This window comes from Macaca mulatta, chromosome 5 (assembly GCF_049350105.2).
Source record: "Macaca mulatta isolate MMU2019108-1 chromosome 5, T2T-MMU8v2.0, whole genome shotgun sequence".
NCBI lineage: Eukaryota > Metazoa > Chordata > Mammalia > Primates > Cercopithecidae > Macaca > Macaca mulatta.
Window position 1 is genome coordinate 133,402,513 of NC_133410.1, and position 27,221 is coordinate 133,429,733.

A 27,221-nucleotide genomic window follows, 5' to 3' on the forward strand; every position below is an offset into this window, starting at 1 on the left:
AGCACAACAGTGACTACTGCCAACAATAATTTATTGTACATTTTATAATAACTAAGACTATTAAAAAGTAGAATGCTTGTAACACAAAGGATCAATGCTTGAGGTGATGGATTTGGTTACATTTTCAACAACACGCTCTGTAAGAAGCTCCATACCAATGTTTCTCTCTTTCTTATGACCTTTCCACCTATAACTTGATTGAAATAATTCACCGTCGGTGCAGGCATATGTCCCACATAAAGGCTAATAGGAACTGCATATGCATGCACATCAAGGAAGGGCTTTTCCCATTAAAACAAAACAAAAACACTAAAGCTTTGGTCCTTTTTTTTTCTATGCATTCTGTTTTTAAAAAAATACTGTTTAGAGACAACTACAGGGGCCATTTGTGATGTTATTGGTCAACATGGTCCTAAGGACATATTTTTTTTCTCAGAACTTGGTGAAAAGTGCTTTCATCTAATAAAAGCAAGAGATGATGAAGAGAAAACTGGCTTTGTTCATTTTGTCAATATGCAATTTTTGTTGTCCTTTGGTTCTTTTTCATATTGTAATGCTGTGATGAATCAAACACAGCTACAAATCTTGCAATATGATTTCTATTATAGATTGTCCTCAAGGATAACTATTTCACTTATAACATAAAATTTCAGGGTAATTTTTCAGAAATGTATTTGGGGGACCAAATGCTAGCCCTTTGAAGAAGTGTGTAAATGGGTTTCATTTTTTAATCTTGACTTTCAACTATAAGTTTCTGACAAAGACTCTCTCTTTGACCGAACTGTAGTCAGGCTCCTCTGAGCCCTCTTCTCAACTAGGCTTCAACCCCAGGTTTCCCTGTCCTATCCTTCAGGTTCCAGTTATAGCCAGAATCCTGCTAAGTTAGTTTGGAGAGAATCTCTCCACCCTTCATATTTGATCACTCTTAGTATCTATTAATAATCAGATTCCTCATGCCCTACCCTCAATACCTGATCATTCTGGCCTACCTTCAGCAAGAGTCCTGTTATGTCAGTTTCACCAGAACCCCTGCTACCCTTGATGTCTCCTTTTAGCAGTTTTTAATCTATCAACCTGACTCTCCAACCTGCTCTTTTGTTATAAATCTCCTACTAGTTTTTGCTGTATTCAAAATTGAGCCTGATTTCTTTCCTGTATTTTGATAGCTTTTATACATATTGCAATGGTTCTGTAATAAAGTCTTCCTTACTACCTTGTCAGAACTGTCAGAACAAGCTGTTTTGTTTGTTTGCTTGTTTTTGTTTTTGACAGTTCACTAGTTTTAATAAGTCTCAGTAATTGCATGAATGGGAATTCTCAAATAAATCACAGATACCTACTGGATGAGCTAACTTGTAGCTTCATTTTTCTAAGGAGAACATTTCAGAATCTTTACTAATCTTTGAAGAGAAAGTTTATTGCAGATGCTAATCTGACTTTTAATCTGCTTTTGTCTTTTTCTTATTTATCTCTGCCTCACCTCTATTACTAACATGATATTCTTCAGGAATAAATGTTCTACTTCTAGCCTCTAAATCAAAGCATGCAGTTTCACACAATAAAATCAGTTCTGACTAGTCAGGGAAAAAGATAAGGATGTCTGGGCCGGGCGCGGTGGCTCAAGCCTGTAATCCCAGCACTTTGGGAGGCCGAGACGGGCGGATCACGAGGTCAGGAGATCGAGACCATCCTGGCTAACACGGTGAAACTCCGTCTCTACTAAAAAATACAAAAAACTAGCCGGGTGAGGTGGCGGGCGTCTGTAGTCCCAGCTACTCGGGAGGCTAAGGCAGGAGAATGGCGTGAACCCGTGAGGCGGAGCTTGCTGTGAGGCGAGATCCGGCCACTGCACTCCAGCCTGGGTGACAGAGAGAGACTCTGTCTCAAAAAAAAGAATTAAAAAAAAAAAAAAAAAAAGATAAGGATGTCTGCCTCAAAAGTCTATTTAGAGTTTTGATGAAATAAACTTTTTCCAAAAAATCCATAAGCCACCAATTAGTATGTTATGAAGGAATATGCTATGCATTAAAACTATTTACCTAATTTGAACATATAGATGGCCAGTTATAGTCTTATCACAATATCAGAAAAAGCAGAATTTGCATGAGTAAAGAGTTAACTCAGAACTACTCTTAATCATAATAATCAACTCCTCAAATAACTATAAAAGTTATTAATGAATAAATAAGAGACACATTTGATTCAAGTCAGTTAATTTGAAATAGTTTGCCTAATTTAGCAAGCCGTGTGGAAATCAGAGAGAAAAATAAAAGGGCAACTAATATGTACTTAATTCTTCAACAGGTGTTTCATAATGTTAACTCCTTTAATCTTCACAACCTTGTAGTGAGTGTATTATCTTAATTTTAAATAAAGGAAACAAGATGTGAGAGGTTACGTAATTCGCCTAAGGTCAAAGTGCTAGGAAATGGTAAATACCAGATTTGAAATTAAGCCTGACTAAAAAAGTTCACGAAGGCTTTGCTATGTCCTGCAGTTCAGGCAGGAAATAAGTTTTGCATCCTTAGCTAGTTCATGGGATTGCAACCATGGCATTCTAAGGTGACGCTGTAATGAGTCATCATGGCATGATTCCAGCCAATGTACAAATTGGCACATGGGACCTACTTGCATTCAAAAAAAAAAATGACTAAAAGGGCCCCTAACAAATCAATAATATTTCAAAATTTGAGCTGGAAACAAAGTTCAAAAAAATAAATTTGTCAGTTTCATTGACTTATTTTAAATTGAGAATACATTCACTTGGTAAATAAATAGAGGGCATCCAGTGAAAAGTCTACCTCCATCTTTGCCCTGTGAGCCGAGAGTTTCTATTCTCCTCTTTCCATTTGTGAATCATGTGATTAGCTTTATATGTGCCCTTCCAGTGATTGTTCTGTGAAGACATTTTGTCACCTTTCTAATGAAAAAGGAAGCATAAGATACATACTGTTCTCTGTTCTGCAGCAAGTTTTTTTTTTTTTTTTTCTCACATAACAGAATATCTTGGAAAGTTTTACTAATCTTTACTAAAGATTGGTACATAGATAGCTACCTCATTCTTTTTTTTTTTTTTTTTTTTTTTTTGAGACGGAGTCTCGCTCTGTCGCCCAGGCTGGAGTGCAGTGGCCAGATCTCAGCTCACTGCAAGCTCCGCCTCCCGGGTTCACGCCATTCTCCTGCCTCAGCCTCCGAGTAGCTGGGACTACAGGCGCCCGCCACCTCGCCCGGCTAGTTTTTTGTATTTTTTAGTAGAGCCGGGGTTTCACCGTGTTAGCCAGGATGGTCTCGATCTCCTGACCTCGTGATCCACCCGTCTCGGCCTCCCAAAGTGTTTCCTTAAATAGACAATAATTTATTTAATCAGTCTCCTACTAATGGGCATCATTTTCAAATTTCTTGCCATTATCATTTTCATTTTTGTGCTATACTTTCATCCTTGTTGGCCAATTATCTTTTAATTATTCAAATAATGCTTCAATGAATAAAGTTGTATATACATAATTTCAAACAGGTATAGTCATATCTGTGGGTAAACTACCAAAATGGGATTGCTGGGTCAAAGAGTAAATGAACTGACAATTTTCTAATATCATAAGTAAATCACTTTTCATGGGGATTGTGGCAGTTTCTACTCCTATCTGCAATGTGTGAGCACACCTATTTCTCATAGACTTTATTTAAAAGAGAGATTTTTTTAAAAATCAAGTTTTGAGATTTTTGCCATTCTAATAGATTAAAAATGCTATTCTAGTATATTTATTACACTACATGTTGTACTCGGTTTTCATTTGTGTATGTAAGAATGATTGAAAATATATATTATATACTTTACTGCTTTATTGAAACCTCTCATTACTTATCGAGTAGTTTTTCAGGTGATTCACTTGGGCTCTTCTTACTATACAATGACATTGTCTGCACACCGTAAAAACTTAACCTTCTTCATTGCAAACTCTGCTAGTTTTTTGTTGTTGTTGTTTCTAACTATATCGACTACTAATTCAGAATATATATAATAAAATTTCATGTAACTGTAAAAAATAAAAGAAAAAGAGTACGTATAAAAACTTGTGCAACACAAGTCTATGATTTTGTTATAGTATTGCTCCAATCAATTTCCAAGTTTTAGTAAATGTACTGCAGTAACTTAACATGTTATCATTGGAAGAATCCAGTAAAGAATATACACAGGAACTCTGAACGATTTACACAAGTAAAATAAAAGGTTTCCTTGCATTTGATAGACTTTTTGCTCTAATTCTTATACTTATTTCTTTATAGAAACTTAGACTTTTTAGATATTTAGATATAATTATAGAGGGTAATAGTAGAAAACCCAATAATAGTGTTTAGTCTACACACATTCAAGTTTATAACATGTCTTACGTGTTGTGGTTGTATTTCATACAGCATGGTGATCTTTCTCCACTTGAAAAATTAGATGAAAAATCACTCACAACTGGGAAATATGCTGCTGTTTCCTGTGCTGATCCCTGATGGGAAAACAGAAGCTCCTCTGTTCTCTGTGTGACAGGTTGAAGAAGGAAATATGATCCAGTCTCCTCTGAAATAATGCATCTTCACTGTGGATTATAGTGGAAGAAAGAATGTTAGCAAAATCAATGTGAAAGTAGAAACATAAAATCTTAGGGGTTGAGGTGGGGATGGAAAATCATTCAACATGGATTAAGAAGATCTGTCATATGAATGACACTAAGTTTTCTGAGTCATTCTCTTGAAGAAGGAAGTTGAACTAGATGACCCAATGCAGTACTTCATAAGCATCGCTGATTTTCAGAAATGCTGGGAAGCTGCTAAGGTGATTCAGATGACAAGCCAGGTGTGAAACCCCACTGATTCAAGATAAATTTTATGTCTAAATTATTATTTTAAATAGGACCAGAACATCATCCATTGCAGAAATAACTGTTATTCCCAACAGATAACCAATTGACTTAAAAAGTGAGAACTCTTAAAACAACCCAAATATGTATTTCGGACCTTAGAAGAATAGTTATTCTTGTTTAAAAATTACTTTTCACCCATTGGAAATTTTGGATAACCTTCAAGTCTTCATTATTAAGCACTCCATTGATAATGTATTTGACTTAAATACATCCTAAATAACAGCTGTAAGTGAAATGAGCCAAACGTTTCTTTCATATATTATGAGCTACTGTAATTATTTAACATTTGAATAGGATCACCATAAAAAAGGGGGAAATACTTCAGAAAAAGGCGGTATCTGACTTTATAAATGATCATACAATTCTTAATAGTTGATGTTTTATTTTAATTATCTCTAGCTCTTCATTGCTTAAATTTCAAAAATGACTTAGCAAGTTTTCTTTCTCTTAAAAAATATTTTCACAATTGCTTAGGTAAAATCTTTTGCCTACATGGGGTTAACTGCTGTAAGTCCCAACTCTCACTTCAACCACTATAACTTCGTGCTTTACCTTCAGACTTTTTATCTTTAATACCAATATTTACCCATAACAGATTGATGTATTTTTAAAATAGAAACCAAGAACTTCTCCTTCAACTCTTCCTAAAAGGCACCTTTTATGAGAAATAGGTGTAGGCAGGGCAAATAAGGAACCTTGCCCATACTTGCCTATCTTCCCTCATTAAGGTTCTAGGGTGTCACTCTTGGTTCAGGTCCCACATTTGCACTCTCATCACTGCCCTGTGGAGAGGGCTGAGACCAACAATGAAAAAATTTGGCTTCTGTTCTCCAAGGAAGTACCTGTGAGCACAGGCGGAGAATTTATCTATATCATACATAGTAAGTCTTGATGGGGAAAATATTTTAAAGCCTGATGACCAGTCTTCTTCCCTCTTAGAAGTCTATGAAAGGCCCTGCTGCTATGCTAGTAATAAACACCAAAGAAGAGCTCCTTGAAGGCGGTGTCATAGATAAATGTTCTCTCACTAAGGCAATGTCAGAGGTTAAGTCCTTCATAACTAAGGCAATGGAGTGACGTTGAACTCTTGGTTGAATCCCAGATTGAGCTCTGCCTGATCTCTACATGCTCCCACACCTTCTTCACAAATAAATGCATATAATTTTTCTAGTTCCACCCAATAGATGGAGGCACAAAATGTACATGCTGTTCTTGATGTTATAAGCCAGCCTGATCCACACCAGCAACAAATAACAATCAGGGTTTTAGAATAATTCCATTGCTGGTACCAGTACCTTCACCTGGCTTTCTCTGAATCTACAAAACCAAAATTTCTTAGCTCTGTGACCCTAATATTATCTTCATCTTCTAGTTCTTTTGACCTTTAGTTCTAATGTTTTGGACGTTGGCTTTCTCTTCCATTTTTGACTTAAATCAGACATTCATCTGTTAGTATTCCTTTGCTGATCTGAACCCACACTCTTACTTTGTTGGGAGACAGTTCTCCAGGGGTCTCATGTTTCTGCCCATCCTGTGAAACCTTCCATTCTCTACTACATTTTCAAAGATAATTGTGTAAGAAGGAAACAACAGACATTGGGGTCTACTTGAGGGTGGAGGATGGGAGAAGGGAGAGGAGCAGAAAAGATAACTATTGGGTACTTGGTCTAATACCTGGGTGATGAAATAATCTGTACAACAAACCCCCATGGCATGTGTTTACCTATGTACAAATCATCATATGGACCACCAACCCTAAAAGTAAAAAAAATTAGTAAATATAAAAATATAGTCTGGGAGTGGTGGCTCATACCTATAATCCTAGGACTTTGGGAGGCCAAGGTGGGCAGATCACAAGGTCAGGAGATCGAGACCATCCTGGCTAACACGGTGAAACCCTGTCTCTACTAAAAATGCCAAGGAAAAAAAAATTAGCCAGTCGTGGTGGCGGGCACCTGTAGTCTCAGCTACTCAGGAGGCTGAGGTAGGAGAATGGCGTGAACCCGGGAGGCGGAGCTTGCAGTGAGCCGAGATTGCTCCCCTGCACTCCAGCCTGGCTGACAGAGCGAGACTACATCTCAAAATATATATATAATAAAAATTAATATAAAATATAAACATATAATACTTAAAACCCCAAAGATATTGTGTAGTAAATAGCCTTGCAGGTATAATACCTACTTCCAGTGCAGAGGACGATTTCTTTATTGTCTAAGTTAATAAAGACAATAGCTCTCTCCAGGGCAAAATTTGAGCAAGTCTGTTAGCAGTACCTTTATAAGATTGAGGATTTCTTAGTCTCTGGGTTCCTCAGCACAACCTCTGTGGATGCAGCATTCTCCTGTGCCTGCCTCTAAGTCATTCGAGTGGGGCTTGGTGTGAAACAAAAACCAATGCAAAGATGGAGCTCATGCTGCCTGCTGTGTTATGAGTAATAAAGTCCTTTTTCTCTAACTCAAAAGTCTTATGTCTTCTGCTGGCATCTATGAGATGGTAGCTGGCTAACTTGTGAGCTTCTAAGTAGAATAAAATCCCACGCCATGTGCAGCACTTGACATGCCTCAGTTCATAGAACTAGTATAGCTGGCATTGTTTCTTTGGGGTTTTCCTAGAATTTATTTCCCTTTCCTGATGGTACTCTGTTTCCCTCTTGAGAATTACATGTTCCCCATTGGATACTATCTTCAGGAATGTAATTAGGTGTTCTGTCCTCTCCTAGTTATGACATGGAGGCATGATGCAGGTTGAACTCATTGGAACTTAAACAAAGACAATGAAAACAATTGACATTGATTCATCCCCAGCAGTGACTCCCTAAACAAACATTATCTGCTATTTCTGTACATCCTTTTCCTAGAATCTATAGATAACTTGAACTCTGCCTATGTCCAGGTCAGTTTCCTCACATTTTCCATGAATTGTGTGAGATTCAAATATCTCCAAAATACATTTCTTTTGGTTGAAGTTGGCTTTTGTTTCTTTCCACCAAAGAACTCTAACATAGTCAGCCAGCATTCTGGGCAGTCTGCATCTCACTCCTGGCTAACATGGTGAAACCCGCAAGGTCACATGTGTTTTTGTGTTGTGGCCACCTGCCTTTTCATAAAGCATGGTTCAAATGCCTCTGATTATTATTATCACACCGGTAGCATGTATGGTGAATGCTCAGAGGAAGAGTTGTGATATGGAGTGCAGCTGACAGCCCACACTTGTTCTTTTTGCATACCTGAAACCTTCTTTTTCTCCATACTTGTTGGATAATTAGAGGACAAATGGGTAGGTCTTTTTGACTTCAGTGACAGTTACTAAATTCTTCTTAAAAGAATCAAATGAATTCAACTTAATTATCTCCAATAGAAAGAGGTCATGGCAGAGTATCAGCTAAAAGCAATTAAGCAGTCAACCCACAAATGTTCAAATGAATAAGTGATGAATAATTGGTTGGTTTCCTATTATATTCAATACAAATTGAGTGAGTAGAACAGATGGGAAAGCAGGGATAAGAAAATGTATACTATTTTGTACTAAGAGTTGGGATCCTGTTTGAGAATGATTAAGCCAAGAGTATGTTTTAACAAGTGGCCTAAAATAGCAGGATTTAAATGTTTCTCACTACCACACAGCTGTTTTTGAATGAGAAGAAAGTGGAATTCAAAGATTAGTAATTGAACACATACTATGTACAAGACAATCCAAAAGATACCAAGATAAGTAAGACTTATTTTCTATCTAAATGATGATTACAGTGGGAGAAAAATGAGACAATCTGTTTAGCATAAAACAGAAAAAAATCATGAAATATAAAAATAAATCACGACAGTCATTAAAAATAAATAATCTGTGTCTGGGAGATGAGAACCAAGGTCAAAGTGGGCAGAGAAATATAGCCGTGAAAGAGCATAGAGACTTCCAGCAATTGCAAACACTTCGATGGGGATATGAGCGGAAGGTTTGGTTCCTGTCCAGTGGTAGTGAAGTGACAGAGAAAAATGGAAGAAGCAGCAACTAACTGGAAAGTTAGGCGAAAGATAGCCTGTAAAAAGCTTTGTGTGCCAAGCATGAACTGGCATTCTGTCAGAAGTGAGAGATCCTACAAGTTTAGAGGTGGGATTATGCTGTAATAGAGTGATGTTTTGAAAAGATAACTAGTGGCCACATGAAGGAAAAACTGCAGAGCAGACGCACTGGACTGAAGAGCACAGAACAGGCTGTGACACGGTCAGAGCTCTGCTAGAAGATAGTTAGGTGCCATCAGCTTGTAGAGTTGGAGAAATCCGAGCACTAGAGAGGAGTATGAGTTAAGGGGGAGTCCCAGGAGACCAGGAGAGGCTCTAAACAAGGATGGGGGAAATGGGCGGAAGTACAGAACAGAAAGGTGAGAAATGGGGTACGGATAGAACCCATAGGCTCCTAGGCTCCAAACCTGTACAGCATGTTACCGTAAAGAATACCATAGGCAATTGTGAAAGAATGGCAAGTATTTGTGTATCTAACATAGAAAGTGTACAGTAAAAAATACAGTGTAAAAGATCATAAAGCAGATCCCTGATCCCTATATAGGTCGTGAATACACTTTGCAGCAGTGGAAGTTGTTCTGGGTGAGTCAGTGAGTGAGTGGTGAGTGAACGGGAAGGCCTAGGACATTACTGTATATGACTGTAGACTTTGTAAACACTGTTCACTGAGCCTACACTCAATTTATTTTAAAAATTGGTCTTTCTTCAATCATAAATTAACATTACCATACTGTAATTTTTTAAAGTTTATTTTTAAATTTTTAAGGATTTTGACTCTTTTGTAATAACACTGCTTAAAACACAAATGTAGAGCTGTAAAAATATTTTCTTTATATCCTTATGCTGTAAGCTATTTTTCTATTTTTTATTTTTTTTTAACTTATTAGACTTTGTTTGTTACAAACTAAGTCACAAACACACATAACTAACCTTGGCCTACACTGGATCAGAATCACCAGTATCACTACCTTCCACCCCAACATCTTGCCCCACTGTAAGGTCTGTCATTGCCTATGATAATGATGCCTTCTAGAATACCTCCTTTAGGACCTGCCTGAGGCTGTTTTATAGCTAATTTTAAAAAGTTAAGTGTAAGGTATACACTAGAAAATAATGATAAAAGTACAGTGTAGTAAATAACCAGAAATATAGTCATTTACTATCAAATATTATTCACTGTACATAATTGTATGTATTTACTTTTATATGACTGGCAGTGCAGTAGGTTTATTTACCGCAAAACATCACACAAACATGTGAGCAAATGCTTTGCTCTTGATGTTACAATGTCACTAGGTGACAGAAAATTTTCAGCTCCATTAAATGATTTGGTACCACCATCGTATATGCAATCCGTAGTTGACTGAAGCATCATGATGTGGAGCGTGACTGTACCTAGATGTGAGAGGTGAAGAGAAGCAAAGCAATTCTGGAATGCATTCCTTACCTAGTTTTGAACAGCAAAAATTTGAAAAAGAATGTGGAGACAGGTAGTTTTGTCAAAAATTTTTTGAAAGAAACACTAGTTTTTGTAAAGTTAAATAGTTAATATTTTTCCTGAAGGACCTCTCAGAGCCTTTAATGTTACAACATGAATTATAATTTTCTAAAAGAGAGGAATAGCTTGCAGCAATTACTAAGCCTAGTGTAACATAAACATTTATTTTAGATTTATTAACACAATTTGGAAACAAAGTTCAGTAAATGTTACCTTGGAGTTTTAAGCCTAAGTGCCTGGGAGAGTAAAGTGTACAGTGGAAGCTCTTTTATTGACTCAACTAGGATGTATATGTGGTTTTCTAATCAAAATGTTTGGTTGGTTAATTACTTAAAATTTTAGTCACAAAGCAAAAATGTGCATCTCTTCACCAATTTCATGAGGAAGAACAAAGCTTTTCTACCAAGAAGAGTTCCCAGATGGAGTTCCTTGTCCTCTTTCATGAATATGCCTCCCTCATACAGCATCATCTACAATATTCCATTTCAGTTTCTTTAAAGTAGAATGAAACACTCTGTTAATTCTCAGAGGAGTCCAGGAGATAACTCACTGTTGGATGGGGAAATTGATGGTTTTCAATTTGGATATACTGAATTTTAGAGTTTTCAGAATATGCTTGTAGAGATTTTTAGCTAGTATTTGGAAATGCATAAATTACCTTTCCCTATAAGAATTAATGACAATTATAATACTTACTTTAACTGTATGTATGTATGTGTATAAGAGTGTCTGTTTTTTCTTTATCTCCCTACAGAAGTATATTAATAAAGTTATTACTCATCAAATCTAATAAAAATGCATGGTTTAATTTATTGTAACCCCTATCATCACAATAAACATTACTTTCTTCAGACATGAAGTTTACATTTAGACAACAAATTACACAGATGTGTTGGTTCTTGTATCCAAGAATCACAGGGAAACCCGAACAAGTACTGCACTAATGACAACACATACTTCTTGTTGAAAACCACAATTATGAGGAGTTAGATGTGTGGATGTGTCCATAATATTCACAGATTTTAAAATTTTGGCAGTGAGCAGTGGCTCAAATCTATAATCCCAGCATTTTGTGAGGCTGAAGCAGGAGAATCACTTGAGGCTAGGTTTTTCAAGGCCAGACTGGGCAACATAGCGGATCCCATCTCTACTAAAAATAAAATAAAAAGAAATTAGCCAGGCATCATTGAATGTGCGTTAGTTCCAGCTACTCAGGAGGCTGAGGTGGGAGGATCATTTGAGACTAGGAGTTTGAGTTTATAGTGAGCTATGATCACACCAGTGCACTCCAGCCTGGGCAACACAGAGAGAACTTATCTCTAAAAATGTAAATAGGAAAAAAAAAGAGAACATTTTATTTATTAACACGCTTCCCTTGGATTATTTTTTAAAATATTAAGGTAGGTCACAGGCAGACACAATAAGAATTACAACATGGAAGTAAGTGGCATAGCATGAAATTCTTAATAACAGGGGAGACCCCTAAGTGTGGAGGTGGTTTTGCCCCAGACTAATGTAAGGAAAGAGCTCTGAGCGATTCTAGTGATGCAACGCCCTGCTCCCTGTGTGCCCCACAAACCACCGTGTACATGCCTCTTATGAAGAGAAGGATATGCTGGGGTGCCGTGTCCCATTCATGTCCTTGATCTTGGGTACATTCATGTGCTACTTATCAGCTGATTTAATAACAAAGCTAAGTGAAAGTAATTCTTGTCACTCTTTTGGTCACAATTAGCCTTTGTGACCTAGTCTAGTTCAATAGCTTAGGACTTGAAGCATTTCATCTATTTGCACATTACTTTAACTATTTTGGGTAAGCTCACAAATTATCCTTCAAGTTTTTTTTTTCCCTAAAAAGATAGATATTACTGTTTTACACATGGTACATTGTTAAAGAGCACATTTAAATATAGGCATTTTTATAGTGGTTACAACAATTAGGTTCGTAGTGGTGAGTAAAGATAACTGAATGGGATCTTTAGGAAATTTTTAATTAGGTTGCAGCAAACAAGTTATTAAGGAATTAATTATTAAGAATTTTAACCTAATACAACAAGAAAGCCTAACACAATATTCCATTTGTCAAAATAGCGTATTCACCAAACATAAAGCATTTTTGTAGTTAGTAGATTCTTTGGTCTAGAGAATTCTTTGACTTAGTATTTGGGAATTTTATGATACATAAGGACAGAGCTACTTTTCTTTTATAGCAAGATAGTATAACATAGGGATTTGTGACACAGGTTCTAAAGCTAGACTGCTGGTTCAATCTTGGCTTTTGGGCTCATCCACTATGTGCACTTGGGCAAATCACTTAAACCTCAGTACAGACATGGGGTGTCTCATCTGTAAAATGATGAGGATAATAATGTTTACCCTATGGGGCTACTATGAAGCTTAAATGAGTAGATAAACTTTCAGGCCAAGTTACAAGTAAAACAAAAATTATAATTTTAATATGTAAAACATACGAAATTCTCCCAGAAGCAGAAACACAGGCAATTAAATCCTTTTCTGCTCATTAGAAGTAGTTTATAAGCAGGAGAAAACAGAATCAGGAAAGCAGAAATTCAAGAGAGTGTAATCCCCATCTGGGGGTGAGGAGTATGGCCAGGCAGTGACATCCCAGCTGTCAGTTAACAAGGTCTCATACGGATGGACAACCCTGAATCAGTGAGACAGAAGCAATCAGGCAAGTAGGTATCAAGGAAGATTAGACATTTAGATAAGTAATAGATTCAAAATCAGATGAAAATTATGATGCTCTTGGTGAAAAAAAAATAATTGTAAGATTCATGGGACTCCAAGAGTCATATCAGAGTAACCAGGAGAAAAAGTGAAAGAAAAAAGTTCATAAGGTAAATTATTGTCATGCAAGATGCAGTGTGAATCTTCTTTCTCAGGGAGATTTTTTCCTAACCACCAATCTAAAGCAGTAAGATATCATGACAGGTCAGGTTATCAAATTAGACACATAAATCAGAGATCTTACCCAGTATCAAGTTAAAAAAATCCCAAAGATGAAAATAATCAAGAAGGATCAGGAAGCAGCAAGCAAGGAGAGGATCTTAAAACAACTCCTCAGGCCCTTTCTTTCTGCATTGTACACATTCTGGTCCAGGATAACAGGTGAGTTTTTTAAGTGAGGGGTATGATCATCTAAGTTGCAAGAGAGCTTTATTGTGTACTAACACAAACTTAGTACTTATGTGATATTTTCCAGGGAGCTATGCACCTTAAATCCATTAAGATCAAGTTTGCTTACCTCAAGAAATCCTTGCTCAGGGACATCCTGCTGAAAGTATTCTACAGAAGACTCTCTAGCTAGAAAATACTACTGGTTTATTTACCTGGTGGTCTATCATTAGCATATGTTCAAGATTCGACTGATTCCCTTTGCCTTTCTTTCCTGGGATGAGTCTGCTGCCTAACTCCTCCCTTTCCAAGAAGTTACCATGTGATATAGTTTGGCTCTGTGTCCCCACCCAAATCTCATCTCAAATTGTAATCACCATATGTCAAGGGAGGGACATAGTGGGAAATGTTTGAATTATGCGCGTGGTTTCTTCCATGCTGTTCTCATGATAGTAAGTTCTCATGAGATCTGATGGTTTTATAAGCTTTCCCCTTCGCTGTCTTCTGTTGTCTCCTACTGCCATAAAAAGAAGGTCCTTGCTTCCCTTTCGCTTTCCACCATGATTGTAAGTTTCCTGAGGTTTCCCCAGCCATATGGAACTATGAGTCAATTAAACCTCTTTCCTTTATAAATTGCCCAGTCTCAGGTAGTTCTTTATAGCAATGTGAAAATGGATGAATACACCATGTTTTGGTTTTCTACTCGGCCCATTGCATTTGTGTATTTGTTCATTTTCTATCCCTAATCCCTGCCTACTATTACCACTAAAAGGTAAGCTCCATATGGGTAGGACATTATTTATATTATGAATTGCTGTCTTCTCAGCCCATAGCGAAAAATAGCGGCTCAATAATTACTTATCGTCTTCATAGAACAGTGGTTAGTTTTTAAGGATGAATTGGATTTTGACATATTAAGAAGATGAAGATGGCATTCTAAGTCACAACAAACTGTGTAGAAAAGTTTGAAAGAATAAAAGCATTTGAGTGGGCTCCATCTGCTGAAATAGCTAACATTTTATTTTTTGTTAATCATGGCCTTTTGAGATTTGAAGACCCATCCAAAATAACTATGAGTACCAATTTTGTTCTTCTCTACCACAATAACTATCCTTTAAAATGTTGATATTAAACTGAACTTTTGACTACACAGTCTTAAGTCCATTTAAGATACGTAACACATTCTTAATTATAACAGTTTTAAAAGCTTAATGGAGTTATATATTATGCATACAAAGACTTTCTATATAGATGATTGTGTCATATGTTTATTTAACACACTATTATTTAACAGATGAAAGACCAAATGCCAATTACTGTATGGAAGGTGAAGCTGAATGGATATTGCCTCCCAGATACAAGATTAAAGCTAGACTAATTTTGAAATAAAAAATGTGTTTACTCCATCCAAATTGTCTCTAAATTAAACTATACAACACCATCTTGAAAGGCAATAGAGTATAGAATTTAAGAGTATACGTTCTGGTGCTCCTTTTGGCAGTAGATATGCTAAAAGAGTGCAGGTTCTAGAATCAGACTGATTCAATTCAATCTCCACTTCACCATTTGCCTTTTAAACGTGAATTAGTTCACTCAACTCTCTATGCCCATTCAAAATTCATTCATTATTAAAAATTCTTCACAAATTAGAAATAGAAATACACTGTACATAATTAAGGGTATCTATAAAAGACCTACAACTAATATTATAGTTAATGGTGAAAGACTATTTTTCCAACAAAAATATCCATTCCCAAAACATATTCACCATTTCACTCAGGGCTCTAGACAATGTAGTAAGGCTATGAAAAGGAGTAAAAGGCATGTAGATTGGAAAAGAAAACATACAACTGCTTTAATTCACTGATGATATAATCACCTATGCAAAAAATCTCTAAGAAATTACTGAATATCTACTTGAAATATTAAGTGTATTTAACACGGTCAAAATACACATATACACAAATTTTATTTCTGTATAATAGCAACAAAAATTGGAAAATAAAATTAAATATACCATTTGCAAAAGCATCAGATAAAAACTTGAAATACTTAGGGATAAATTTAACAAATATATTCAAGAACTGTACACTGAAAACTATAAAACATTGCTGAAAGAAATACAGATACATTGTTTTCATGGTTCAGAAGATACAACATTCTTAAGAAGTCGAGTCTCCCCAGTTTATCTGTAGATTCAGTGAAATCTCAATCAAGATCCAAGGAGGCTATTTTTTTGCGGATATTAACAAAGTGCCCTGACAATTTACAAAGAAATGTAATGAATAGGAAAACCAAAACTGCCTTGAAAAAAAAGTTGAAGGCTGATCTACTTGATATAAAAACTTACTGTAAATATAATCGAGGTAGTGTGGTATTGACATAGGGTAGACAGATAGATTAATGAAACAGAATATTGTCAATAAACAGATTTACATGTATGCGTTCAACTGTTTTCCAACAAAAATGCCAAAGTAATTCAATGGAAAAGCACAGTCTTTTTATCAAATGATCATTATATCTAAAATGTATAAAGAATTTGTTTTATTTACTAATAAAATAGAATTTTGACCTAATTGAAAAATGGACAAAATGTTCAAACAGACTCTTTATCAACTGTACAGATGGCAAGTAGGTATGTGAAAAGAGGCTCAGCATCATTACAAAGTAGGAAGAAAAACAATTAAAAATCACAATATGATTCAACTACATATTCACTAGAATGGTTAAAGTCGAAAAAAGACTGAGAAGGAACTTTTGAACCAAACAAAGTGGTGTAGACTCATTTCTCCAGCCTCCTCTCCACTAAAAATGACTGTAAACTATGCACATTGGGTAAGATGCAGTCAAAGTAAAACTTTGAAATATGGTAAGAGGAAGGCAAACTAGTTTTGCAGTCTATGACTACAGAAACAACACAGGAGCAGGATGTCTTATGACCTCCACCCAACTGATAGAGGTGACCCAGGTTTCGCTTTTATCAACCCCAACCTAGTAAGAGACAGCAGATGGGCACCACCAGCAAGGGAGATTCATCACCAGCTCCACTAACAAGAAGCAGTTTGAGGAAGAGCTCTCCAAACACAAAGCAAAGCAAGCAGAAGGAAGAAAATAATGAAAATAATAAATAGTAAATATAAAAACAGAAATCAATAAAGTTGAAAATAACAAATGAGGAAGTCAATAAAATAATGCTGAATCAGATAATCTGAAGAGTCCTATTATAATCACTAAAATTTTGAATTCACGATTAAAAACCTCCTAAAGAAAAAATTGTCAAGCCCATATGGTTTAGCCGAAGAATGCTATCAATCATTCAGAGAAGAGTTAACATCAATTTTATATGATCTCTTGCAGAAAATATGAGTGGAGGGAACACAGCTCAACTCATTTCATAAGGACATTAGTACCTTGATACCAAAACCAAAGACAGTACAAATAAATAAAACTACATAACAATATATCTCACGAACTTACATGAAATTCCTTAACAAAAGTTTAGCAAACCAAGTCTAACAATGTATTGAAAAATGTACATCATGACAAGGTGGGATTCATTCCAGATATACAAAGCACTGGACAAAACCCAGCACCCATTAATAATAAAAACTCGTCAGTAAATTAGAAGGAAAGGGATATTACCTCAACCTGATAAAGAACATCGACACAAAATCTACCATGAACATCATACTTAATGGTGAAAGAGACTAAATATTTTTCCCTTAAAATTGAGAATTTTTAGACAAGAATATCCATTTTCCTTGCTCTTATTTAATGTGGCACTGGAACAATTAGCCACTGCAATGAGGTAAGAAAAAAAGATAAAAGGCATACAGAGAGAAAATGAATAAATAATATGACTCCTATTTTCAGATGGAATGATTGTCTACACAGAAAATCCCCCAAAATCTGCACACACAAAAAATATGGAAACATTTAATCTTTAAAATTAAAACAAAAATACTAAAAATGACTACGTGAAAATTTAAAACAAACTTAAAATTGCTACAACAAAAGTTAAATGTTTAGATATACATATAACATTACAGGATCCATATATAAAAAATTACAAAATGGTGATAAAAGGAATCAAAGACCTAAATAAATGGAGATACATATTATATTCCTGGGTTGAGAACATCAACAAAATCTTTACTATGTTAGTTCTCTTTAAATTGATCTACATGTTTATGCAATTTCTATCAAAATCTCAGAAAAGTTTTGAACAAACTTAGAAAAGTTCAAACTTAGAAAAGTGCCTATTTTGAAGGCACATGACCTAGAATAGCTGAAACAATCTTGGAAACAAAATGGAAAGCTTCACCCTGCTCCATACTAAAGCACACTGCATAGCTACTCTATCAAGACAGGGTGGTACTGATAGAGGGATAGACACACAGATCAATGGAACAAAATAGAGAACTCAGAAATAGACCCACAAAAATACACTCAACTGATTTTTGGCAAAGGTGCAAAAACAAATTAGTGAAGGAAGGACTGACTTTTCACCAAATGGGGCTAGAGCAATTGGACACCTATTATATTTCATATTTTAGCAAAAATATGAACTCAACCTAAACCTCATACCTTATAGAAAAAGTAATTCAGAATAGATCATGGACTTAAATGTAAGGTATAAAAACTGTAAAACATTTGGAAAAAAAGGGTAAAAATCGTTGGAGTTCTAGGCTAGGCAAAGAGTTCTTATATATGACACAAAAAACATAAGCCACTATAGAAAAATTGATAAATTGAACCACATCTTTTTGCTCTGTGAAAGACTAGGTGAAGAAAATAAAAAGACGTGAGACAAAATAAAAAGACAAAACTGAGAAAATATTTGCAAACTATGCATCTGATGAACAACTAGTATCTATACTATATAAAGAACTTTCAAAACTTTACAGTATAAACAAACCAAAAAAACAACCCAATTGCAAAGTGAAAAAGATACAAACATTTCACTGAGGAGGATACATAGATGGCAAATAGACCCAGGAAGAAATGTTCAACACCATTAATCATTAGAAAAATACAAATTAAAACTATAACAGGATATCACTATACACTTACGAGAATGGCAGAAATAGAAAATAATGACAGCACTAAATGCTGGCAAGGATATGAAGAAATTGGAGCACTTACACATTGCCAGTATAATATAAAGTGATACAGTCACTCGTGAAAAGTTCATTTCTTATTTTCTTTCTTTTTCTTTTCTTTTTTTTTTTTTTTGAGACAGAGTCTTCTTCTGTCACCCAGGCTGGAGTGCAATGGTGCAATCTCGGCTCACTGCAACCTCTGCCTCCCGGGTTCAAGCAATTGTCCTGCCTCAGCCTCCTGAGTAGCTGGGATTACAGGCATGTGCCACCAAGCCCGGCTAATTTTTGTTTTTATATTTTCACCATGTTGGCCAGGCTGGTGTCAAACTCCTGACCTCAAGTCATCCACCCGCCTTGGCCTCCCAAAGTGTTGGGATTACAGGTGTGAGCCACCGTGCCCGGCCACATTTCTTGTTTTCTTAAATAGTCAGTATCCTGTTCCATTATTTCTTATAATTGCATGTGAATCTACAATCATCTAAATTAAAATTTCAACTAAAAAGACTGACAATACCAAGTTTGTGTGAAAATGTGGAGAAACAAAAAAATCTCATCCATTCCTGGTGAGAATGCAAAAGGGTACACCCATTTTTGAAAAGGTTTTGTTAGTTTCTTATAAATTTTAACTATACACCTAGCAACCCAGGAATCCCACTCCTAAGTATTACTCAAGACAAATGAAATCACATATTGATAAAAAATATCTAAACACAAACGCTTACAGAAGAATCTTTCATACTAGCCAACAACTGGAAACAACTCAACCTTGTGAACAGACAAACAAATTGTGGCATAAGCCTACAGTGGAATACAGACTACTACTCAGGATTAAAAAGCTATGCTACTCATACATGCTAAAACATGGATGCATTCCAAAAGCATTATGCTAAGTAAAATAAGTCAGGCACAATCGACTATTTATTATATCATTTCACTTACATGACATCTCTAAAAAGCTAAAACTATTAAGAAATGAAACCAATGGTTGCCAAAGGTTGGGGGTAAGAGGAGAAAATTGATTCCAAAGGTGCACAAAAAACCTTTTTGAGGTGATGGAAATATTCTCTATCTAAGCTGTGGTGATGATTACATTGTACAACTTGTCAAAACTTATTAAATTAGACTTTCAAGGGATGAATTTTTGTGTATGCAAGTTATATGTTGGTTAAAAAAATAAAATTTTCAAGACTTTTGAATAAACTTGATCAATATTTAAATAAACTATATTTCCATATATCAGCAATGAATAGGAAATTAAATAAAATACTATTTACAACAGCATCAGTAAGCAACAAATTCGCTAGGAATGCAGCTAATAGAAACACATATCTCTACAACAGAAAACTATTAGGGTGGCACAAAAAGTAACTGCGTTTTTTTATTACTTTTAATGGCAAGAACTGCAATTACTTTCACACCAACCTAATAAGAAATATTATTTAAGGTAAAGAGGATCTAAATCAGTGAAGGATATAAGAGCTTCATTGATTGGAAGAGTAAAGATATTAATATAAACAAATCAATTCACCCAACTCCATATTTATCTGTAGATTCAGTGCAATCCTAATTAAAATTTCAGGTTAAAAAAATAATTGAGAAGCCTATTATAAAGTTTTATGGAAAGCAGAAGGCCAAAAGAAAAAAAAAAGCCAAGGCAATCTTGAGGGAGAAAGTGGGAGAATTTATACTATCGGATATTAAACTTATTATAAAGCTACAGTGATTAAGTGGATATAATATTGGCTCAAGGAAGGACAAAAAGATCAACTTATAAAGAGTACCTGATTTATAACAAAGCTACAACTAAAATGCAGTGACAGAAAACTATTCAATAAGTAATGCTGGATTAATTTGATAATTAAGAAAAGTAAAAGCTATGTGAAGAAAACATAAAAGAATATCATCATGACCTTGCGATAGGCAATTTTTATACAATAGGACACAAAAGCATAACTACTAAAAATATCAGATTAAATAAGAATCTTTGTTTATAAAAATGTCATTATGAGAGTGAAACGGCAAAGCACAGAATCTAAGAAGATATTTGCATTGCATATGCTATAAAAAATACTTAAATCCAAAATATAAAAGAATTTCTACAAGCCAAGAAACTCAACGGGAAAAAAATGTGCAAATTTCTCAACAAGATAGCATATCCAAATGGACAAAAATCGTATGTAAAAGTGGTTGATTCATTAGTCATCTGGGAAATGCAAACTAAAACCTCAATGTAATGCTAGTACAGAACCAAAGAGAATTAAGAAAAGTAAAAGAAGAAAATGAAATATCAAATGTTGGTAAAGATGTAGAGCGTAAAAGATAGAGAGTAAAAATTAATAAAACCATTTGAGGAGACTGCTGGGCACTAGCTATTAAAGCTCATCATACACATACCCTAAAATCCAGTAATTTCATTCATATTATTAAAAAGAAATGTATGCACATGGATACCAAATATATGTACAAGACTATTATTTCCTGCAGTATTCTTAAGACTCCCAAACTGGAAAGAATCCAAATGTCCATTAGTAGTTATATATATATATATATATATATATATATATTTTTTTTTTTTTTTTTTTTTTTGAGACGGAGTCTCGCTCTGTCACCCAGGCTGGAGTGCAGTGGCCGGATCTCAGCTCACTGCAAGCTCCGCCTCCCAGGTTCACGCCATTCTCCTGCCTCAGCCTCCCGAGTAGCTGGGACTACAGGCGCCCGCCACCTCGCCCGGCTAGTTTTTTGTATTTCTTAATAGAGACGAGGTTTCACCGTGTTAGCCAGGATGGTCTCGATCTCCTGACCTTGTGATCCGCCCGTCTCGGCCTCCCAAAGTGCTGGGATTACAGGCTTGAGCCACCGCACCCGGCCTAAATATATTTTAAAAAGTATGGTATATTCACACAATGGAATACTGTGCAACAATTCAAAAAGGACAAACAAAACTGTGTCAATGAATTTCACAAACATAATGTTAAGGGAAAGAAACCAGCACAAAAAGGACATATTGTTTGATTCAATTTATGTAAAGTTAAAAAAAAAAAAAAAACAACAGTTAATACTAATGGTAATGAAAGTCAGAAGAGTGGTTTTCTTTCTTGGGGGTAATGTCTGGAAGTGGCAAGGTAGGTTTCTCAGATTATAGTTATAGCCAACAACTTGATCCAGGTGATAAACAGGTTTGTTCAATTTGTAAAAGTTTATAGCATAGCAACTTAGGATTTGTGTGTTTTTCCTAAATATCTATGTTAGAATTCAATGTAAATTTACAAATGAAATGGGAGTAACAGACATATCCATTAAAATGTGGCATCAGTTCTATCAGGATATATACCATTATCAGTGTTCACACATCCAGACCAATAATGAGTAAAAAATATATGCATACAGGGGTCTTCTAAACATTACAAATATATTCTTCTAAGAATCCAGCCCTCAAAACTTAGCTAACTTTTGCCAGTGTGGTAATAATAGTGTGAATTTAAGAGTGGAAATGTAAACATGCAATAAATTTCAAATAATTTTATTTTAAAATTGGATAATTACAATTTTACTATAACAGCAAGACTGGCAAGCAGAGGCTATCTCTAGGAATTAAGATTAGCTCAAATATTTGCACAATAAATGATTTTTTCCCAGAAATTCCACAACATAATCCTCAGGGTGTATCTCACCACTATTACATTCAGCCCTTCCTATCTGCGGATTCCGCATCTACAGATTCTCCCAATTGTGGATGGAAAATACAACATTGGAGAGATGCAGAATATGCAAATACAGGAGGCCAACTGTGGTACTTGAGCATACACAGATTTTAGTATCCACCTGGGTTCCTGGAACCAATCCACCCAGGATACAGTGGGATGATTGTAGTTGGAATCCTTCCAACTGCTACAGCAAAGAAGTGAAAACATTAGTCATCACCAAGTTCTCATAGTGTATTTCCTTGGACCATTAGCTAGAAAACTCCATATAAGTTTATTTAGCTACCGGTCTGTTTTTAAATTCTTCTATGTATACCATATATTTGTGTTTAAACACATTTTGTCATATTATTTTTTAGAATAAGATTTATATTAATTCAACAAACATAAAAAAAACTGCAGAACACTACAATATTCATGAAATTATTGAACAGAAGATACCTTGTTGGCCTTTTTAGAAACCTCTCTTTGGAGTAATAGGATAGTCATTCATCAGTAAACATGGAGAGATTGTTTCCAGGACTCCTGTTGGATACCAAAATCCTCAGACACTCCTGTCCCTTATATGAAATGGCACAGCGTTTATATATAATCTACGCATATGCTCCTGTATGCTTTAGATCATCTCTAGATTACTTACAATACCTAACACAATGCCTACACATCACTTCATTCAGGTGGACTCAAGGTAGTATTTAGCACACAGCAAATTTGTTTTTCAGAACTTTAGAATTTTTTTTTTCCGAATATTTTATCTGAGATTGGTTGCATCCAGGGATGTGGAACCCACAGATTCAAAAAGCCATTTGTGTGTGTGTATACATACAGTGTGTGTATGCTGTGTTCTGGTAGGGGAAAGAGGTCATGAAGAAGTGACTCAAGTTTACTGAGTGAAGAAACACAAATTTTATTTAGAAAATGAATGACCATGTTTGCAACAAATTCCCAAAATATCCACCATAAGATGGCCATAATATTCTGATGATCAAGGAGCACACACGTACAAAATTTATTGGATTACTGCAATTCTCAGAGGCACAAAACCTGACATGGTGTGATGTAGTATATAATCAGTCGTAGGGGGCGGGGGGAAAGAACATTAAGTCCTTAAGAAGGCTTACGAAGACAAACACTAGATCTTTTTGTTTTTCTACCTTCCTTTGGACAGTGTTACATTTCACTTTCTTCTTTGCAAAATGGTTCCAAATTCATTTGCTCAGGATGTATTTAAGATAATAACTTAAAACAATAGTTGTTTATACTCTATGCATATCATGCATGTTCTACTGGTTCAAGGACAAAATTAAAACAAGATTTTCTCTGTAAAGCAAATATATTTATTATGCACTTTCATATACATAGGGATTTTTTTGAGTAATATCATACAAGGGATAAAATAAAACTTTTACAATGTGAAATTCAATGTACACTTTAGGCTATTTACATACCCCAAACCAAAGGAAAAATAAAAAGAAAGCATTTGTTTGCAACTACATTTGCTGAGAAGTGTAAATGGAGGACATTAAGCAAAACAAATATTTGCATAGCCAAAACAATATTGAGAAAAGTATTTACTTCTTTTTTTTAAGTATTAAACTATTTTTTGGTGAGAATTCCAGTGAGGGTGAGGGTGAAGACAAAGAACAAAAAATATTCGCTGTACTTCGCAGTACGCACTGATTTCAGGTCATTTTTCCTTCCAAAACCTTTCCTAGAAACATTCAGATTTTTATTTCATTACTGTATTTTTATCACTTTCCTTATTATAAACTCATATTTAGGGAATAGACACAGACAGAATGTTATAAAAATGTTATAAGCACATGCCATCATAGTTGTGTAGTGGCAACAGCTGATTTATAAAATTTAAAGATTCTAATTTCAAAAATATCTATTAAGGAGTTTTATATTTGGAGGACAATTTTTACTTTTTAATAGAGCAGAAGCCATTTTCATTTATAGTATTAAATCCCCCACAGAAACAAATAAGCAAAGCAGGGCATCTCCAGCACCCATCCTATCATCCTTATCCTAACTCAAAGTCATTTATGTTCTATTCTAAAACATAATTTATATAAAAACATCCCGAGGAATACTTACTTTTGAAAATCGTATTTTTCCAATAGGTTCTCTTCCTACCAACTGCTTCAAGTGTATATAGTATGGATATGAAAACATTTAGCTCTTTGAAAAACATAAATCCCTTATGCAATGTCATATCTTTGCCCTTTGGACACAAGGTGCAATTTTGTAAAAACAATAAAATTAAATAAATACAATTTCAATAATTCAAAGTTAATAGAAAAACTGGCAGCTTTCAGGGTTCTCTTTCTAAAGAAAAATACATGTAATAGAAATTAGAGCTTCATCCTCTACAGTAATGTAAATGTACTGTATTTATGAGTAAAGTTGGTTCTAATAATAGTATGTGTTCATATTTATTAATAGACTCATTAACACTTTTAAGGCTACTTTGCAAGAGTCCTATTAAGTGTATTTAATAAATGTCCCATAGGGACAAGAATTCAATACTTGAAACATTCACATTTGAGTTATTAATATTGCCGTGTCACCTTAATATCAATTGAACTTATCATCTTATCTCGTAGTCCTCACTATGACTCATAGACAAAATGAGTTTTGCTGACTTTAAAAAATAAAAGCAAGAAAAGCCTTACAATAAGATTCAAGTGAAACATTTATCATAATAACACATTTCTATTTCCACGAACAATGTATCACATGTGTCCTTCATATATGAAGATGACATTACTGACCTTTGTTACTAGGACATATTCTAAAGATTTTGTTCTAGAAGTAGCAATGGTTTTGTGCTGAATCTCCACATTCTCTTTCCTCATTCCTCCTTATCAACAGTACATGAAAAGAACAGAATTTCTGGGTTCTATAAGATTAACAGGCCCATTCTAAGATCAAATTCACAACCTTGGCTTCTGAACTGTTATGACTACTTTTCCAGACATATAAACCACCCATCTAAGCTATAGCTCCACTGATTTAAGAGTAAGGAGACTAAGGCTGTGGGTCACATGCTCATTTGAACCTATTTTACCTTGCTTGTCATGAATTTATCTCTTAACCCTGGCATCCAGCCCTCCTGCATGCAAATGTACAAAGAAGAAAACAGGAAAGAGTATGAGGATAGAAAAGTGCAAATCCATCACTATTAAGTCACAATAAAAAGTACACGTGCTATGATTGACAGGTGAGCGGTGTCATCTGTGAAGGACAGCACATTTTATATTCATCAAGAATACTCATTCATCCAACCAAACCATTAAAATTAATCCAATTGATTTTGAGTGGGGCTATTTTGGTCATGCAGCAATTTACAAAATAGAAACAGCTGAGAGAGAAGCCAGCAAAATTAATTTATTTAGCCAGGAGGAAGAGGTCAGTTTAGTCAATGAATTATTCAGGGATCAAAAATCTACCCTTAGATAGACAGGTGCATTTCTCTCTGCACACACATGCGACTGAGGCATGGCTTTGTCCCTGAGAATTTTCATGCCTCAGGAATGATAGTCTGTCTTCTTAGAGGTGGAATGACAAAGTGAATGGAAGGTGAAATTGTATCCCAGTGGATGAAATAGGACTTTGTTCTGCCTACAGACTGGTTGGTTGTTTGTTCTGACATGTTTAGCCACAGATGAGAAGAATTCTACTGGGAAAATCCAGATTTAAACTACTTAAAGCAGCTCCCTAAACTACTACAAAATATTTTTTTAATCTGCCAAGAAATCATTTTTCATTTCAATGTGATATTTATATAGAAACTGATTTTTATCCAATGCTGAAGGTGTAGTGAACATAGAACAGTTGCAAGATTTGTTTTATTGAGTAACATTTTTAAAGATACAAGAAACAGGCCATACACTACAATGCAATGTGACTAAAACAGTATGTTTAAGTTTCTTTTGCCACAAAAACAAAAACAAAAACAAAATAAATACAAGGAACACTGCCTTTTCATATATATTTGATCATGGCACATGCACATTTTTAAATCAAATCTTAACTTAAAATACTCAATTTTTCTTTTCAGCTTTTATCAGGGAACTGCAGTATGTATCTGCATTTTAAAAAAGTGCTTATTCCTGTGTAGTGAATACAAAGCACACAAAATGAAATTTTGTAAGCACAGAGGGTTACACTGAGAAGGCAGCCTTACTATTTAGGCACATTACAGTAATTAAGGTAACTGTACTGCAGAGATCACATTCTTCATTTTTTTTTTTTTTCCAGCAAATCAACAGGCATGTTTTCATCCAGTAGCTGAAGAACCACTCCATCACAATGTCTTCTGTTTCACAGAATAGGAAACTAATGTAAAAGTTAAAAAAAAAATAATTAATTTCTACATTGTATTATAGAGCTACATATCATTTTAAAACTTTATATAATACATTTACCTCTAGTTATCTTTATCTATATATTGACCATGCAAAGCGCACAGCAGACTTAACTATTATTTAACTTATAAGGCACTTTTTAAATTCCACAAAATGTTTACCTTAATTCAGGTGTTTCATTTTTAATATGTATTTATACTTTGCCTTTACAACAGATATCATGAAAGTTGAAACGATGCACCATCAGAACTAATTATTTTAAAAACGAATTGCATTTGGGAACTGAATTAACTACTTTATTCAAATTATTTTTGAATGACATTTGACTCGTCACCCCTAGATTCACACTGAAGGCTGTTTATTATTAGAAGACATGGGGAATTTATCTTTAATAGTATTTCACCTATTATATTCCTAAAATATATTTACAAAGACAGAAGCAGCAAAAAGGAAAGACTATAATTTTGTTAGAGGAAGAAAAGTCAT

At 34.9% G+C, this 27,221-nt stretch overlaps 1 protein-coding gene across 2 annotated transcripts in view; it reads right to left on the reverse strand.

The window, feature by feature from the left end:
- Window positions 1-23,676: 23,676 nt before the first annotated feature.
- The window catches only part of ANKRD50 (ankyrin repeat domain containing 50), a 44,518-nt gene continuing 40,973 nt past the window's right edge, over window positions 23,677-27,221 (reverse strand). Inside the window, exon 5 of one of the 2 annotated variants that reach the window (XM_015138966.3) lies at window positions 23,677-26,706. The gene's annotated coding sequence lies outside the window, so the exon portion shown is untranslated. 2 annotated transcript variants of the gene reach the window in all.